General features: G+C 42.9%; 1 protein-coding gene across 6 annotated transcripts in view; it reads left to right on the forward strand.

Moving 5' to 3' along the window:
* Positions 1–14262, forward strand: part of BLTP3B (bridge-like lipid transfer protein family member 3B) — an 81834-nt gene that overhangs the window by 14230 nt on the left and 53342 nt on the right. Inside the window, exon 2 of one of the 6 annotated variants that reach the window (XM_073327420.1) lies at positions 2414–2560. The exons of the other annotated variants lie outside the window; for them this stretch is intronic. The gene's annotated coding sequence lies outside the window, so the exon portion shown is untranslated. The remainder of the gene's footprint in view (positions 1–2413; positions 2561–14262) is intronic. 6 annotated transcript variants of the gene reach the window in all.

A 14262-nucleotide genomic window follows, 5' to 3' on the forward strand; every position in this document is an offset into this window, starting at 1 on the left:
TTGGATAGGCATGGGAGTCCTGGGGGGGCCTGTCCGGGGGCAGGGGTGTGGATAGGGTTCGGGGCAATCAAGGGATGGAGCAGGGAGGGTTGGATAGGGGGCGGGGTCCCAGGGGAACGGTTAGGGGCGGGGGGTCCTGGGAGAAGGGAAAAAGGGGCAAGGAGTGGGGTAGGGGTGGATGGTTTGGCGGTTCTGAGGGGGGCAGTCAGGGGGCAGGAAGTGGGAGGGTGCGGGGGGCCAGGCTGTTTGGTAGGGCTGGCTTAGGTTTTTTGCTGCCCCAAGCAAAAAATTTGCCGCCCCAAGCTCAGGTGGGGCTGGGGCTGGGGCTGGGGCTTGCAGGTGGTGCTGGAAGCAGAGGGAATGATGTCACCTCCCAGCGCCAGCAGGGGCTTTACCCCCTCCCCCGCTCGGCCGCGCAGAGAAGTCCCGATATAAGGGGTGGCACAAGGCAGCGCAGCCCCGGCTCCCTGGCAGGACTCACCCTCTCCTCCCCAGGTAGCGGCTGGGCCCTGGCAGCTCAGCATCCCGGGGCTGGGGCTTCCCCTTCCTGCTGCGGCCGGGGGCGCGGCGCCCTTGCCCCGTCTGAGAGCGCAACTGCCCCCCAAAAAAAGGATGGCTAGAATGTTGCCCCTGGAAATGTGCTGCCCCAATCACGTGCTTGCTTTGCTGGTGCCTAGAGCCAGTTCTGCTGTTTGGGGAGGCACAGCCTTCCCTGCCCAGCCCTCCATACAGTTTTGGAACCCTGATGTGGCCCTCAGGCCAAAAAGTTTGCCCATACCTGTTCTAGAGTGTGATTTCAAAAGGAAGAATGCTGGGACATAATGTGGAGTGGGAACCGATGGTCCATAGATGGTCAAGAAGTCTCAAGCCCAGCAAAACAAAACTAAAAAGAAAAGGTATTAGCACACATTAAAGTGAGGGTAAAAAGCATTTTAGCAATCTGGGATATGGAAAACATAATTTTACACTTCTTAGATTTAAAAATATGTTTTCAGGGTACCTTTAAAATCTTTAAAATATTAACTAATTATATTAGTAAATACATAGTGTGATTGTCTGTATCCCTATGTTCACCCTTTCTACAAGACTATGATAAATTTGATACAAAGTATGCCTTGTGAGGTATCATTTGAAAACTCATAATCTGCTGATCATTGTTGTCCTGGTAAAATATGTGTTGCAAAATTACAATATTCTACTGTATAACACATGTTCAGAGTTTAGAAAAGCAAGCACAGACTTGTTCCTCAGAGACAAAAGGCAAACTGACACCTCAGTCAGATGTCAACAAAATCAAATGCACTATCACCGGTTAAGTGGTTTTGGCAGGAAGAAGGGAGTAAGCGAGAAATTAACATGTTGACAAAGAAACAGCTGGAAGTTCCTGTCCCCCAGACTTGCTGTCGCCTGAATCCCAGCTGGAGAGGATTCTCAAAGAAGAGAAATACTATAAGAAAGGGGAGCAAACACCTCAGATTACCTCTCTCCCCTCATCTCTACTCACGGTATCAACAACACTTGAAAGACAAAGAAGGCAGCATTGAACTGGATTTTGGCTGAAGGAATCTAGCCAGATTGCAATAAGCATGTGGCGAGAGAAATCTTTTTGCTTTAAATTCGCTTAGCTTGTTAAGTTCAGTATTAGTTTGTGTTTTACTTTTATTTCTTTGTAACCAATTCTGACTTTTATGACTCTTGTAATAATTTAAAATCTATCTTTCTGTAGTAATAAACTTGTTTTATTGTTTTATCTAAACCAGCGTGTGTTTGGATTGAAGTGTTTGGGAAACTTCACTTGAGATAACGAGATTTGTGAATACCATTTTCTATTAATGAAATGATGGACTTTCTATGAGCTTATATTGTCAAGGAGGGTACTGGCCAGTACAAAACTCATGGTTCTGGGGACAAGTCTGGGACTGGGAATTTGCTGGTGTCACTCTGCAATATAATTCAAGGCTGGCTGGCTGGCTAGCTTATTGCACTCATACAGTATAGCTGGGGATGATTTACATGCTGGAGGCTGTGTGTGACAGACCAGGAGTGGTTGCTGTCCCAGTGAAGCAGTGTAAAAAGCATCCCAGGTTAGAGAATTGAGGGGACACAGCTGATCAACCATCCAAATTGTACCCTGGGTAATGTCACACACAGTGTGTCTGCCTTTTTAAAATTCTACATCAGCTATTTGTTTAAATGAAGTTGCAGCCGTGTAGCATCAGTACAGTGATGGATCTTCTCATGAATGTCCTCCCTTTACACTTTATACAAATTTGTCATTTCATTTTACAGAATGTCATAATGTGTAACGTCGTAATTATCGTTCTCTTTATTTAAAATTCTCTCATTATTGTATCATTCCTCTTCCCCTTTAAACTTGCTCCCTTGTGTGTCCCCTGTGTCCCATTCCCTGCAGCGATCCCTGCTAGCTCTGGTGGAGATTGATTTGATGTGAATATCCTTACTACCAAAATGAATGCCAGAAGCTCCTAAGAAACCACGGGAACTGACCACTTGCTCTCACCAGGAATACGGGCCTTTTGCCTGAATTTCTTGCCCTCAGGTAATACCCCCTTCCCCACCTTTTTAAAATAAATGTTAGAGGTGGTTATACATTTTTTTTAATAGTCTGTTTTGGGGTGAAAACTGTAAGTTACTAGTTGGATGCCTTTTGTGTGCCATCTACAATTCTATGAAAAGCAGTAGATTGTTATGCATCTAGATTTCAAAGAAAGATCCAAGGGTAAATCTGCAAAACTTTTGTGAACTAAACATACAAAACCACATAGCAAATAGGTTTTATAGGCCTACTTTCTGAACATAATTTTTTTCAGATGTTCCCCACACTTTAATGGTATTTTGGATTACTTTCTGATGTAGACTTTCACCTACTTGTGTCTTTTGTATTACTTAATGCTCAAAGACTTCTTGTAGTTGGTAGGAGGGATGCATTTAGCTATATTGAAAGAGGAATTGACACTGGATCTAGTTTATATTGGTGGAGATTTGATGGGGTAATTTAATTTTGTTAAAGAAATTAAAGATAACTCTTAATAGAACAGTGTAGATGTAATGGTCTGTTTAAGAGAATTATTTCATTAATAAGTAAGATTTGGTGCCTATACCTCCAGTTAGCATTAATTAATTATTTGTGTAATGCCATATATGTGGAGACTGCCTCCCCACTTCCTCCAAAAGTGAACTTATTTGAAACTGTCATGCTTTAAGGACCTGAAGAGAATGTATAACAAAAACCATAGTGAAACAGATTGTTCCGATTGTTGCATTCGATGAAGTGAGCTGTAGCTCACGAAAGCTCATGCTCAAATAAATTGGTTAGTCTCTAAGGTGCCACAAGTACTCCTTTTCTTTTTGCGAATACAGACTAACACGGCTGTTACTCTGAAACCAGATTGTTCTAGTTTGTTTAATTACAGTGAAAGAATGGCAGCAGTTTAGAGGAAACACATGCTCACACTCAAAAGCATGCCTTTTATTTTTCAGTGTAAAACACAAGAAGCTAGAATTTTTCACAGTGAAAGTAAGAGAAGAAGAGATGTATCTAGAATACAGCTGGGCAATTTATTTTTAGCCAAATAGTTCATCAAAAAATGCAGCATTGGATCCACCAAAACTATTTGTGAATTTGACACAAATTTGCTTAATAATTTCAGCACACCTCTCTTACCCCTTCCCTCCCATGCCCCCAAAAAATTCAGGCTATATTCACAGGGGTACTTAGATGCCTTCCTAAAAATTGGAGGTGGTAGTGCCCCCTTACACTCAGTAGCCCAAAGGTTAGATACTCGGGATGTGGGAGACATGGGTTCAAGTCCACAACATGGCTGATTTAGAGAAGGAATTTGAGCTTGGGGGTCTCATGTTGTTGGTGAGTGCACTAACCACGGAGCTTTGGAGTATTCTGGGTTAGGGCTCTCAGTCTGTTCTGTTGAAGCTGTTCCATGTTGTATAAATTAAATATGCATGGCAGCAGAGACTGGAACCCAGGTGAGTGTGCTAACCACCAGGCTATAGGGTCATTTTTTCTGTGTGGCCCAATGAATATTTAAATACTTATACAGAATGGAACAGTTTCAACTGGAGAGCTTGAGAGAGACTCTACTCTGAATACCTTTATAGCCTGGTAGTTAGGGCACTGACCTGCAACATGGAAGATTGTAACAGTTGGCCCACCTCTCAAGCACCACCTCTGTTTCCCATCTTCAGGGCTCCATAAATAGACTCCACTATTCCTGAATCCTTAAAATAATACTTTTGTTCATCTAATTTATTTATATATAATTCAGAAATAACACTCAGTCCTGGGGCTTCTCTCAAAAGAGAATGCTCATCTCCCCTCAGCCACTCCCAGGCCTTCCCACTTGGAGTCTTTTGTCCCTAGTACCTCAGAGTCAGTCCTAGGGCTTTTCCTCTTTTCCCTGGAGGTGATCCAAGCCTTGTAGCTTCACTTTGGTTCTCCCCTGCTTTTTGGAGGCCAGTCCTAGCCCAACCTGGCTGGAGTCTCATTTCTCAAACTCTCCTGCATCCTTCTGCCTTGCTGCAGCTTCATTCTGGCTATGTCTACACTTTTGGGGGCATGTAGAGTACATGCACTGCACATGTAGCTTCATGCTGCAGTGAAAGGCAGGCTGCGTCCAGCCTAGACGCTGTAATGTGTAGCTAAAGCCACAGTGAAAGGCTCCAGCAATGGGGGGATGCAGCAGAACACTACTCTGCTAAAAATAGCAGTGTAAACCTGGGAGGTACTGTGTGGGTCTGTAGAGAGCCATGTAGTGTATATATCTTGGGGATTCAGGAGTACAGGGCACTCTGCTCTACTCGCCTAAACTGCGTCTCATTGTCTACACTGCTATTTATACCTGGACTAGCTGGGCATGCAGCATCTGTACTGTACACGCTGCTATAAGTGTAGGTGTACCTTAAGCCACAGCTTCCTCTCATATTTCATGGTGCTGTCTCCCCCTTTATAAGGCCCAGGTGCCTTCCCTTAAGCCCATTTGGGCAGCAGGTAATAAATTACAGGTGCTTTGGACCCTGCTCCCTCTTAAAGGGGCTAGTCACCATGTGGCAGACAGCCAAGCTCAAATCCCTGCTGGCAAAGTGGGAACTTGAATCTGGGTCTTCCACATCTGAGGGCTATAGGACGTAGGGACAGCACCAGCACCACCACTGTTTCTTCCTCCTCGTCTGGGTTTGTGACTGGCGTTTCCATATTTCCTTTGCTTTTAATAATAAAAAAAGAAAAAGCACTTAAAATACCCTGAAAGCAAAATGAAGCATTTAGGGTCAAACGAAACATTTCATTCAATACAAAATGATTTTTTTTTTCACCATTGAACTCAAAAATTCATTATTTTCACAGCTGGAGTCCAGAATCTATACACAGCCCATCTTCCTCAGATACTGCTGTATCCATCTGAATCACTTCAGCACTGTGCATGCTGTCTTCATCAGGATAGGCAGAGAAGGGGAGAAGTAGTGTTGCCAACACTTAGGATATTATTGTGGGTCTCACAATATTTGTTGGGGTTCTTTAAAAGCCCCAGCTCTTGGAGTCTTCTGATTACATGAGAATCTTGGTCTTCATAGCTATGAAGAAGAGCCTGAAAGTGGGAACCCTAAAGCAGTGGCTCTCATCCTTTCCAGACTATTGTCCCTCTTTCAGAAGTCTGATTTGTGTTGCATACCTAAGTTTCACCTCATTTAAAAACTTGCTTACAAAATCAGACATAAAAATACAAACATGTCCCAGCACACTATTATTAAAAAGTTGCTTATTTTTTCATTTTTACCATATAATTATAAAATAAATCAATTGGAATATAAATATTATACTTACATTTTCGTGTATAGTATATAGAGTAGTATAAACAAGTTCTTGTCTATGTGAAATTTTAGTTTGTACTGATTTTGCTCGTGCTTTTTGTGTAGCCTGTTGTAAAACTAGGCAAATATCTAGATGAGTTGATGTACCCCCTGGAAGACCTTTGTGTATCCCCAGGGATACGTGTATCCCGGATTGAGAACCACTGCCCTAAAGGTTCAAAATCCAGTAGGTAAACAACCCCCCCCAAATTTACTATTTCTTAATAGCTAGTGATTTGGGGGTGGGAGGGCTGATGAATTATTTTTGAATACTTAGGGTTGTCAATAATGCAACTTGGACACATGGTGTGGGAGCCAGGAAGGAGGAGAAAAGAAATAAGGGGGAAACCCCCCCCAAACTCACTGCATACACAAGAGAAAAGAGTGTCAGAGAAGGAAAACATCCATCCTGCCAGAGACATATTTATTTAATAAGATTCCAGGCTTGTTACTATGAAGACTGTTATGTCTGTAGAGTCAGTGTGAAGAGATGGAAAAATATGCAAGTGTGGATGAGAGCTCTCTTTGTTTAGAATATCACCAGATTCAATCATCACTTGAATTTGCGGTCTGTTACCAACCAATTTTTAAGGTCTCGGCCATTTTCAAGTTTTTATACACATGATTTTACAAATTACACCTGTAATTTGAACAGCACAGGCTTTCAGCTACTACTTCTCTAGTAAGTCACAGACCAGACAAGCTTGCTATCTGCAAAAAAAAGCCAGTGCTTCACCATTACCTTATTAATTATTTCATAATTTTAAATTCTTCAGACTTTCCCCACTATCAGTCCTTTTCTGTATGAAATCATGTCTCTTCGCTTTAGTTCAGGAACATTATATTTTGAGCAGAAGTTAATAAGCCTTCAAGTACAGTCCATTTGTCAAAATGTGATAAGCTTATTTATTATTTTTGCAGTGCCCAAAGGTGCTAGCTATACTACATAAATTATATACGTTTGGGGTGGTATATGTTTTTGTATATAGGAGAAACTTAATGTTCTTAGTGTCCTGTAGTCATTGTGTTCATTAAGTTCCTTATCTATAGGACTACTATATTTGTAACAGCCCAGCTGGATTTGATAACATCTCTAACAATTTCCAGGCTTTCATAAGTGAACTGTGAAAAGACTATTGTGGGATAGGAAGGATAATTAATATGCTTGTGTGAGGACTTCACATTAAACGAAACAGAAAAAGAAGTAGATTGAAAAGTGTTTTATATTTTTAAAAAGTGATTCCCATTCTTGTAGTGTAAGTGCCTCATTCATGTGTAGGCTTTGGCTGGTATCTTGGAAAATCTGCAATGTGATAATTAGATTATAGCCATTGGTAACAGCAGCTGTTTCTGCTTCATCTATTTGTATCTGAAGAAGAACCAATATAGTTTTTCAAATACAAACCATTTTACCAATATTACATTGAGAAGTGGAATTTGTTGTAATGGGGGATTTGGTATTTGCACTGAATGCAAAAGATGTTGGAGGGAAGTCAGAATATATTAAGCATGAGGACAGGACTCCTTATGCTAGGATGTAAACTTGAGGGCAGTTTGGAGTAGTTAGGTCTCCAGAAAGTAAGCTAAAGCAGCAATCTACATGGAGGCCTGGTATGTGGTAATTGAAATGGAAGTGATTATTTGGAAGGGGCGATTTATTTGAATGTAGAAGCAAAGGATGAAACTATGGTCCCATTGACATCAGTGTTTTGCAACTGACTTCAGTGGGGACAGGCTTCATCCAGTGGGTGCAAAATTAAAGGACAAGTTATTTAAAAGAAAAATCATGAAGGTGTAACCCACTGACTAGCATATGTTACGTATCCACCTGAGTGCCTGATTCAGAGAAGTTATGGTTCTCTTATGGCTCTGGAATGGAGGGACACATACTTTTAGCTTTGGAGGTGCCCAGTTCAATCTCTGGCATGTGAGGATGGCAGCCATCATAAGTCGGACTCAGCTGGAATTCAAACTGTGGTGGGCGTTAGACTCTTGAGACAAGCTACCTCCTGTCCAGTGTAACCTACTGGTGAGTGTGTTTTATTTGTCTCTCTCTACCCAGTTCCCAGAGAATGTGTATCTGTTACAGTTCATGGCTACAGAGCTTGGCTCTTAGGAGTTTCAACATTTTGAGTTAGCTTTCAGCTATAGAGGCTCCCTGTTCAATCCTTGGTAGTTGGCCAAGACAGTGGCCATCTCAAAGGCATTTACTCTTATTGACATTCATGTAATATATTTAATATTGCATGACAATATGTGATACATTTATTAACAAATTGGCCTCCAAAGACCTGCCAACATTTGAACTTTATCAACCAATGTTCCTCTGGGGAATGGAATTTTCCTTCCATTGCCTGTAGACTTCTCCAGCTGTACATGAACATGATGAGAGCCAGGAAGTCTTACTATACCCAAAGCACGGAAGTGTGCCATGGTGTACCAAGTACCCTGACACACATGACCATTCCTGCCACTCTTCCTAATCAGTTTTCTGTAAGGTGGATTTTTTAAATTAAATAAATTAAATACTTTTATCTTTTTAAAAAAAATAAACCTATTTAAAATTAACTTTGAAATTATGACGGCCGATATTAAAGCCTAAACTAAGTATACTTAGGTTTGGCGGAATTTGATTTTTTATTTTTTTCTAATTTCGACAACTTTATTTGAAAGATTTTTTTTTCCAGCTGTGAGAGATAAGATTGGGGTTAGGGTCAGGGCAGTGCTGACAGCAGGGCTGCAGGGGACTCCTTGTGCAGCCAAGGTGCCCAGGACACTGGGGCACAAAATGCAGGGGTCTCCACTGTATACAGGGTTTTACAGTTTGGTTCAATGGCTCTCAGCACCCCCACTATACAAATTGTTCCACCACCCCTGGACCTTTCAGTGCACAGTCACAAGGGAAGAATGAAAAGGTGTCGCACATCTTTGATTTGATATGGGCCCCTAAGATTTGCTTAGGCAGCACTGAGCATTTGTGTAGAGTGGACTTGTCATTTGTTCTGCCTGAGGGATTTTAAAAAGGGTATGTCTTGATCTATCTGACCAAATGGATCAGATCATGTATTCAGCAGGTCTTCAGAGTAGATGAGACTCAGATGCCCAGATGTGATCCAGGCTCACTCCATTTGGGCAGTCTTCTTATTCAATCTGGAAGGTGAAGTTTAAATTGATGAATTATGCAAGGCACCTGGCATTCTCTCCAGACCTTCACTAACCACCAAAATCTGAATTTCCTCCCATCAGCTGGTGCATAGAGTGTCATAGAGTGCTTAAACCAGTACTTCCATAGGAGCAGCTTTCTTCAGGAGGGAAGAGGAAAAGTGTGCCATACAAACAGTTTCCTGAGAGTGGGGGTGTAAATACCCCACACTAGCCTGTTGCACACTAGGTGTCCATGTGGACCATGCTGCCATGCACTAAAAGTTCCTTAGTGAGTTTAATCTATCCTAGAGAGCAGATAAAAGAGCAGTACAGAACTTTTAGTGAGCGGCAGTAGGATCCACGCAGACAGTTGGTGGTGAGGTAGATTTACACCCCACCGGTGCCATGAATTAAGTGTTCATATAGACAAGACCTGTCTGTCCTCTACCCCATCCCTCTCCACCCTCTGTTCAAGTTAGCTTTGTGTCTCTTGACCAACCCTTCCACAAGTGATTTGGGATACTGCTGTTCAGAACCCAAGATTGTCACAGATCAAATCACAGAATATAAATGTTAAAGTGTGATAGAAATTCTCTCTGTATACCCTTTATTTTGATTCTTAATCTTTTGAAAAACTATTCTCTGGATTATTATTGCTTTTTCTGTTTGCAAATGTGAATGTATGTATTGTACAAACACACTTAAATATTGTTTGAAAAGTTCCAGTTGCTTATGTTGTCTTAGCACAGTGGTTTTCAACCTTTCTTTATTTGCGGAGCTCTGCAAAATTTCAAATGGAGGTGCGGATCCCTTTAGAAATCTTAGACATAGCTTGCGGACCTGCAAGGGTCCGCGGACCACAGGTTGAAAGACACTGTTCTATGGTAATGACAAACTTTTATGGGCCCCTTTGACATAGTCTGCGGACCCCCAGGGGTCCGTGGACCACAGGTTGAAAATCACTGCATTAGCAAATCATGAAGATAATGTTTTTTGCTATATCTGAAAATATTTGGTTTAGAAATAAATTATAAATGCTTTAAAATAATGTGTATGCAGATTAACAAGACTTTTTACTAAACAACAAGTATTACCAGATTGTACATATAAATTAAACCATAAATATAATGGCATAATAATACTTAACATTACATATACACATGGTAACCAGTTATGGTTGTTGTATCTTGTGGTGTCTTGACTCTTGTGAGTTGAAGATCTCAAATACTATTATAATATTGCCATAGTTCTTTGAACTGAATATTTGACCTTAGTTTAAAGCGACATTCTCAGATATAAACAATGAGGAGTCCTTTTGGCACTTTAGAGACGAACACATTTATTTGGGCATAAGCTTTTGTGGGATATAACCCACTTCATCAGATGCATTGAGTGGAAAATACAATAAGCAGGAATAAATATACAGCACATGAGAAGATGGGAGTTGCCTTACCAAGTGGGGGTCCAGTGCTAATGAGGCCAATTCATTTAGGGTGGATGTGGCCCATTCCCAGCAGTTGACAAGAGGTAAGAGTATCAACAGAGGGGAAATTATTTTTTGTAGTGACCCAGCCACTCCCAGTCTTTATTCAGGCCTAATTTGATGGTGTTAAGTTTGCAAATTAATTCCAGTTCTGCTGTTTCTCATTGAAGTCTGTTTTTGAAGGTGTGTTTTTTTTTTTTTTTTTTGAAGAGTGGCGATTTTTAAGGCTGTTATTGAGTGTCCAGGGAGATTGAAGTGCTCTCCTGGTTTTTGAATGTTACAATTCTTGTTGTCTGATTTGTGTCCATTTATTCTTTGGCCAAACCGGACAGTCTCTATGCAAATGTACATGGCAGAGGGGCATTGCTGGCACATGATGGCATATATCTACATTGGTAGATGTGCAGGTGAACGAGCACATCTACCAATGATGATGATGTGGCTGATGTGGTTGGTGTCCCTTGAACAGATACGCGGATAGAGTTGGCAACGGGGTTTAATGCAGGGGTTGGTTCCTGGGTTAGTGTTTTCTGTTGTGTGGTGTGTAGTTGCTGGTTAGTATCTGCTTCATGTTGGGGGTCTGTCTGTAAGCGAGGACTGGCCTGTCTCCCAAGGTCTGTGAGAGTGAGGGATCATCCTTCAGGATAGGTTGTAGATCCTTGATGATGCGCTGGAGAGGTTTTGGTTGGGGGCTGTAGGTGATGGCTAGTGGTGTTCTGTTACTTTCTTTGGTGGGCCTGTCCTGTAGTAGATGACTTCTGGGTACCATTCTGGCTCTATCAATCTGTTTTTTCACTTCAGCAGGTGGGCATTGTAGTTTTAAGAACTCCTGATAGAGATCCTCTAGGTGTTTGTTTCTGTCTGAGGGATTGGAGCAAATGCGGTTGTATCTGAGGGCTTGGCTGTAGACAATGGATGGTGTGATGTGGTGTGGATGATAGCTGGAGGCATGTAGGTAAGTATAGCGGTCAGTAGGGTTCTGGCATAGGGTGGTGTTTATGTGACCATCACTTATTTGTATTGTAGTGTCCAGGAAGTGGATTTCTTGTGTGGACTGGTCCAGGCTGAGGTTGATGGTGGGGTGGAAATTGTTGAAATCCAAGTGGAATTCCTCAAGGGCCTCCTTCCCATGGGTCCAGATGATGAAGATGTCATCAATGTAGCGCAAGTAGAGTAGGGGCGCTAGGGGACGAGAGCTGAGGAAGCGTTGTTCTAAGTCAGCCATAAAAATGTTGGCATACTGTGGGGCCAGGTGAGTACTCATAGCACTGCCGCTGACTCACAGATAATAGTTCAAACCTAAAATGTAGGTTTTGAGGGATAGAGGGAGGTTTTGCAAAAGCTAAAGCTTTCAAGATATTGAAAATAAATCAGTGTAAACATTTTTGTGTTTGGATTCCCCTGCAGTAGTAGCAAACCAAATATTTGCAACTTTTTATATTGCAAGAGGCAGGGAGCGGGCAATGAGGACATAGGTCAGAATTATCTTTTGGCCAAGTGGCTGCAGCAGCTTTATTAAACCTTTAATATAACTAAACTATATTCTAAAGTTAGTCTGCCCGGACAGTAGTAAAAAGGGGGTAGGCCTCAGCCAATCCAGCTGATTATCAACTTACTCACATTTTCACTGATAAAATTCCAAGCTTTCTAAATTTTCCATGGTCTGACCATAGTCACTACCAAGTGCAGATCACTGCATGAGGCAATCATTAGGCCTCATACAAGTGCCTGGAACTCCCTACAATCCAGTCCCCTTCTCAGTGAAGGAGAGTTAATGCCCAGTTCGCTGAAAAGGGGTAATTTATTTCCAACCTCTGTGGAGTTGTCAGTACCAGCCATATACTATCATTAACTCTATTCCAGATTAGGGAAATCTCACCCGTGCTGCTAGGACCAAATACTTAAAATTGCGATCTTGTAAATCAAAAACAAAAAAATTGCGATCTTGTAAATCAAAAACAAATTAATTATTCCATGTAATTGTACACTCACTTCAGAGTCTAGATGTGCCTGAATCCCAGAATATGAAGACCTTGCCTCACCCAATGTACAGTAAACATCCACAAAATACTCCTGAGGGCATTCTGCTCCAAAAAATTAAAAATTATGTGCCAAAAAAATAAAAATTTTGTGCATAATATTTGAAAATTCTGCAAGTTTTATTTGTCAATAAATAAATGTAGAGGTACCAGCATGGGAGTGGGGAGTACAGGCCAATGACTGTACGAAGGTGGGAGATCACTGTACAGCCTCCTCACCCCCAGGACACTGACTCAGTGGTGAGGCTGCACCCGACCCTAACACAACAAAAGGCCTGGGCCTGCCCCAGAAACACCCTGGGGGCAGGGTGCACCAGGTCTGGGGCTAGCAGGCACAACCAGGCATGATTCAAGTGTGGAAGGGCTCAGTGTGGGGGATCCAGATGTGGGTTGAGAGGATTCTGTGTGGGACAATCTGGGTGCGGGCAGCTCAGTGGGGGGGTCTAGATATGGGGGGATCTGGATGCACAGAGGCTCATTGCGGGGGTTCCAGGTGCAGGGGCAATGGGACTCTGCAGGGGCTTCCACGTGAAAGTGGTTGGGTCTCAGCAGAGGGGCTTGGGTGTGGGGGTCTCAGCAGGGGAGTCTGGGTGCTAGGGGAGTGCAGCTAGTTGGGGGTCAGTGATGTGGGGGCTCAGGGTGGTGCAGGGGGTGGGGCTCATCAGGGTGGGGTTTGAGTGCAGGGAGCTCAGTGGGGAGTGGTCTGGGTGAAGGAGTGGGGGTCCACAGGCAGGGGGTCTGGGTGCAGGAAGCAGCGGAGGATGCTGAGCTTCCTGCAGCTGGGGGAGGTTTCCGGGGGTGGGTCTGACACAGCCCCAGCCACTCCTTGCAGGGGAAGAGGAAGTCCCACCCTCTCCTGCCTCCAGCCCAGCTGGGAGTAGCAGTTGGTCATGGCTCAGGGTAGGAGCCACTGGCTGGGCTGTCCCCAGCCCTGCGGTGATTTACCTCTCCACTGGCTGCTCCAGGTGCCTGAAACGATGTACCTGCATTGCTAGGGAGTGGTGTGTGACTGCTCTTGCAGCTTCCCTTTGCTTCCTTGCCAGAAAGTCATTTTTCTGCAGGGAAGCAAAGAAATATACTGGGGACATGAATTCTGCGCACACGCAGTGGCGCAGAATTCCCCCTGGCGTAACAAAAAGACAGAGTGACATGAAATTGATGTCCTAGGTGCTAGTAATCTCCTGGGAGGTGTGAGAGAGGAAGGAGGGAAGGTGAGATTTTACAAGAGCATTGTGGGGAGGGTGATGCCTGTTTTGAGCCAGCACTGCTCTTTATGCCCCCTGCCCAGCTGCACGCCATCCAATCCCAGTGTTTATAGCAAGCATTGGGAATTCACCAACATCCTCTCTCCAAAGAGAAAAGAGTTATTGGTCAGCAGTCTTTGTGGTACCGCCCAGAGGTGTGGCCCTACCCTCCTGGCCCCTGGTCTTGAGGGGCCAACCTATTTTAATACATGAAGACCAGAGAGTGAAATCAACAACTGATAATAAGCAAAAGTGAAGATGAATAGTCTATTCTCATTGTGCAAGGTCAAAGTGAAGAACAAACATCACAAACGATGAAGAGCAAACTAGATCATTAATCAGGAAAAAGAAATTAAATTTGAAGTGTTATTAACTAGAGCTGGCTGGAAAAATTCCAGTGAAACTTTTTTCATGAGAAGTTTCCAGTTCACTGGAAACAATTTGATTTTGGTGAACTTCTGATGGAATC

The sequence above is a fragment of the Lepidochelys kempii genome, chromosome 1 (genome assembly GCF_965140265.1).
Source record: "Lepidochelys kempii isolate rLepKem1 chromosome 1, rLepKem1.hap2, whole genome shotgun sequence".
Lineage (NCBI taxonomy): Eukaryota > Metazoa > Chordata > Testudines > Cheloniidae > Lepidochelys > Lepidochelys kempii.